Genomic DNA, 5,288 nt, shown 5'->3' on the forward strand with positions numbered 1-5,288 from the left:
CCCTTGTGTCAGTATTAACTGGGCTGTAGGCATTCATTCAGCCAATTACAGTAGACAGGATGGGGTCACAGCAGGTATCAGTTGAAGTTTGGGACTAGGATTAAGGCAGTGAGACAGGCAGATCAGAGACAGGAGGTCCAAACAGAGTGAAGGCAGGACGTGTAATGAGGCTGGGATCCGGCTGGAACAAACAGGAAGAAGGCAGGAGCTGGACTGGAGCAGGGCTGCAGCAAGGCAGAAACAGGGCTGGAGTTTGGCAGGAGTAGGGCTGGAGCAAAGGAGAGGTCCAAGGGCACACACAAAAATCATGATCTGGGATAAGTCCCAAAAGAAGAAGGCAGGTTTTTGTTGCTGTCTTTCCCCCTGGTCACCTGACACCTTATTAATATTCTCATTGGAGGAATAAGGCTGGGATGGGGCTAGAGTCTGACCAGCTGTGTGGTAGAAGTGAGGACCCAGCCTCTGTCTGCTGCTTTGGATTCCCTGGGGCCAAAATGTACAAAGACAGCAGTGGCACTTTTTATCCAGCATTGAAGATGTGTACCTTAAGGCAAAGTTAGGGGAGGAGAAGTCTTATAAGCCTAGCCATAAGCAATGACTCCATGTGCAGATGTCAGTGCACGAAGGGACGAAAGCCTAATTTCATCTAGCAGAAGCAAAAACATACTGATTTTTCCTTGTAACTTTATCCTGTCACAGCTGGACTTATCTAAATAACCACCAGCATGCAAATCAGCAATTTCTATTATACTGGCAATAGCACTTTAATCACATAGCCCAGAATAGAGTCTGGGACCACTAGAAAACCATGTTTATTAAGAAGTCCTTTCATTTCTACCTAAGGAACCCTTGTTTTTCCATCAGGAACTATTTTTAGGCAAGGAAGTAAATATTAAAATGTATGTATTAAAAGGTTTAAATTTTAATTGTGATTTATGAATTTTAAATGTAATTGTTCACTGAGTACACATGACACATTGCATCATAAATAAGCAAGCCAAAGGCACGCTCCCACAGTTGTCATATTATGAAATTTAAAAATTTGAAAGCCATGCAAAGAAACTAAATACATGAATCACTGACCTACTACATTCAGGTCCAATATGGTTGCACCAGTAGTATTGCCAATGCGAAGAAAACAGCTGTACTCCCCTTTATCTGAATATTTGATATTAAGAATCTTTAAGGGAACATTTCCATCCGCAATGCTGTCTTTCAATAGCTCTGTCCTTCCAAAATATTCTGGTATCTGTTTTTCATACTGATCTCTCCCATCACGGTACAGATGCACATAAGCTTCAAAGTTGTTTCGGAACCATCTCACTTCCATGTTCTCCGCGCTCACTCTGGGGGACAGGTGACAGGGTAACAGGATGTCCTGTCCCACAATAGCAGTGATTGGTTGAGCAGATCCAATTACTCTGAACTGGGCTGTGACATGTGCCAAAACAGAACTATAAGAAGCTCAGAGAGACAATAGGAATTTCCAAAATAATCACCACGATACAGATACCCACATTAAAAAACTGCAGCTTAAACAGGAAAAAAAAGAAAAAGCAGTCGAAAGCACAATCTTGGAATAGGAAGTGTCAAGCAACCTTAGAAATACACGGACCTGACAACTCTACCCATAAGTTATATAACACGTTGTACCTGTAAGTGGGTGGGATGACCTAAGTATATGTAAAACACCATGTTAACACTTTTCATAGGACATTTTCTGAACCATTCAGCATACAACATGTGTCCTGACATTTCATTCCAGTTTGTGATAACAATGAATGTCAAAATATAGTAATTTCCAAAAAGAGAATTGTTTCCTGATCAGGTCTATTTTATGTCTATCCTTTATTCTATCCTTTAGTTGTCTTTCTGAAAGGTCAACTGCATACATTTTGAATAAGGACTGAAAGTGGGAGTTCACATATTGTTGGCTATTAGGATAATAGAAAAGCCCCCTAGGGATTTCTTGACTATGAGGCCCAATCTCTTCCTGTGGAATATGAGAAGGTGGTGAATACCTTTGGGAGGACTGGGAGGTGTCCGTGTCTTAAGTGTTAAGAATTGGTTGTAAAGACTACCTATTTTGTATCATCCCAGTCAAGGTGTAGTTTCCTGAACGTGACTTGGAAGTTGACAAAAGAGTTGACGAGGTACAAAACAGATGCGAAAAAAGGGAGCAATACCTAGTAGGGTGGTGCGAAGCTTCAGTTCCTGATTCGATTCAGAGGAGATTCAGCTTGATTCAGTGGCTGAATCTCTGAATCCAAATCGAATCAGAGCACCCTTTAATCTCTCCAAATCGAATCGGAGCCCTATGAATTCATTCAGAGAGATTTGGAAAGAGTCAGCGATTTGAATATAGACACAGCTTTAAATGTTTTTTCTACATACCTCTAGGTAGCAGGCGGCTCATGAGTGCTGTGATGCTGGGCGCATGGAGCGTCCCACAAAAGCGCGAGGGGCTCCCTAGCACGCTTGGCAGCAGACCCGGAAGTGGACCAGAAGCACTTCCAGTCCACTTCCGGGTCTACTTGGGAGTGTGCTGGGGGGCACCCCTGTGCCCCCTGGATCGATGACTGGTGCCTCCTGGGTCTGGGGGGGGGGCACTTAGGATACCCCCGTGATGGATCGCTGAGCCGGAGGGGTGCAGGGGGGCCCCCTGTCTGCTCCCCCCCGTGGACCCGGAAGTGGACTGGAAATACTTCCAGTCCACTTCCAGTTCGCCGCTGAGCACACTGTCCCTGATTCGGGCTGAATCCTAATCAAATACGGACTGTTTCACACACCCCTAACACCTGTTTTTATACCTGTATTATCCAGTGATGAAATGGTTCAAAGAAGAATGCATGTGCAAATAGGCATGGTTTCAGGAGACCTTTAGATTTTTTTGTACTCTAGGATTGACATCCTCTGCTGGTTGGACTGACTGGCCAAGTGCAGGAAATAGAGGGTATTAGGTTTCTTTTATTTACTGGGCTGGAATAAAAGTCCCTGGAAGTTGTGACAACAACAACCACATGATTACATGGAAGGGAAGGGAGATCAGACTAGTGCATGAGTGAAAGCTTATTTCTCAAAAATAAAAAAATAAAAAAGGGGGGAAAAAGTACCTATTGACAATCATTTACCCTGAAACTTATGACTATTTTTGTTGAGTTTTGTCTAAAAGACTTGAGTCATTACAATAATTCAACCACTGAATAAAACCATAAAACCTTGCAAGCAGCACAAATAGATATTTCTACCTGATTCCAGCTTCTGGATGCAAAAACAAGTGAAGAAAATGATCAAACCAGGGACAGAGGTGCTGGCCCTGGAGCTCAGACACAAGGAGGAAGCCACCTTCTTCTTCATTGTATCTTGAATCTGAAAGTACAAGTAGCAGAGGGAAAAATACCAAGGTGGTGAGCACAACATACTTATTTTCACAGTGGAGGGAGCCAGCACACTGATTATCACAACTGGAAACTGAAATTAGATGACTAGAAGCATCACATTGCACAGACTATTATGGGCGGTGGGCATGGAGAAAAAACAATGCTGCTTAAACTCATGAGATTATAGAATTAGAGCAAGTACTGAGACTGGGATCCCATTAATCAATGATTACTCCCCTCTCCCTTCCCCTGAATTAGAAATCAGATAAAATAGTAGGCTGGGCAGGTAAATTGAGTGTGTGATAGAGTCTGCATTACTTTCTGCTCTAAATTAGATCCATTCATAAATTTAGGGGTCTATTGCTGCATGCTGCTATGAACAATTCCTTTGAGGAAAACCAGTTTCATGACAAGACAGCAATGTAAAATTTCTCTTGCCAAACCATTGATTACAGATAAATTTTACTCATTGTAACTGAAGACCATTACTTTTTCTGCCCCTGCAGACACAGAGAATAAATAGTCTAATGTCATCCTCTGTCTAACCAAACTTCACTTTTTTAAAGACTATGACCACTCCTCTTCAGCCTTCTCACCTCTAGACTAAATAATTCCAGTTCTTCTACCTTCTTTTTTCTATCTGAAGATTTCATACGATGTAGAATGCAACACATCTAATAGCAACTTGTTCCAACTGTAGCTTACTGTAAGTGGAATACCTGCACTTCAGATCTGAGCGTCTGGTTTAATCTTCCACTCTTTAGATTTAATTTTGCCTTTTTTCTCTGACATCAAAGAGCCATCAGCTACCAAAAAACTTTTCCTTTCTTGTCACCAGTTTTTACCTTTTTCTGCAATAAATGAGTTGGCATAAATCCTGATTTCTTTTATGGTAAGGTATTCTTTCCAGACTTTGGATCATCCTGTAGTTGCTATTTTAACCCTTTCCAAAACCACCAAAATTCAATAATCTTTTATTAACTTTTCTCATGACAATGTCTTTATCTTCCTTTTTCTTCTCCACTTCATTGATGCTTTTGCCACAGAAAATAGATACATGATGCTGAATATGCAGGGGCTGGAGCTTACCCAGGTTCAGATTTGGATCCCAGTCTATTTTCATTGACCTTAGTCTTATAAAGACATGATATAAAGGAAGTTCTTAGTTCAAATAGTTTCAAAATGAGAAGTTTGAAGTGACAGAGGTCTATCTGTTTTGTTTGTTTACCCCTCCATCCATACTTGGAGGAGAAAAAGTGGTGAATAATATGCCCTAAATTAAATAAATAAATACATAAATATACTAGCAAATTGCCCATCAAGAATTGTGATCCCACTCGTTGCCCACCAAGTTGGGTGTGACCCCGCTGCCCTCCCTCCCTCCCCGCCCACTGTACTGAGTGCAACCTCACTCCCCCACTCCCTCCATGCCATGTCAGGTATGGCCCAGCTGACCCCACCTCCCCTCCACTGGGTTGGGTGTGACTCTGATGCTGCCCTGCCCCCTCACCCCATGGGGTGAGACCCCACTGCCCCTCCTGCTCCCCTGCCATGCCGGTTACAACTCAGCTCCCCTCCCCAATGCAGTGCATCAGAAGTGACCCCGCTGCCTTCCCCCACGCTGCTGCATTGGGAATGACCCCTCTTCCCTGCCCCCCTCCCACTGCATTGGGTGTGACCCCACTCACCCCTAGCCCCTCTGCTATAACAGGTGCAACCCAGCTGCCTCCCCACTACATTAGATATAACCCCACTTCCCCCCTGCCCCCCCAGAAGAGATCCCTCTGTCCCCGCACCCCTCTGCCGCGTCGTATGTATTCCCACTCGGCCCCACTTTGAGTGCGACCCCACTACCTCCCCGCACCGGGTGCCACCCCACTGCAACTCTTCTCTCCCCGCTGCATCAGG

The 5,288-nt window shown here is 43.8% G+C and overlaps 1 pseudogene; it reads right to left on the reverse strand.

The window, feature by feature from the left end:
• The window catches only part of LOC112548953, a 23,420-nt pseudogene that overhangs the window by 15,123 nt on the left and 3,009 nt on the right, over nt 1-5,288 (reverse strand).

This window comes from Alligator sinensis, unplaced genomic scaffold (assembly GCF_000455745.1).
Source record: "Alligator sinensis unplaced genomic scaffold, ASM45574v1 scaffold897_1, whole genome shotgun sequence".
In the NCBI taxonomy this organism is placed as follows: domain Eukaryota; kingdom Metazoa; phylum Chordata; order Crocodylia; family Alligatoridae; genus Alligator; species Alligator sinensis.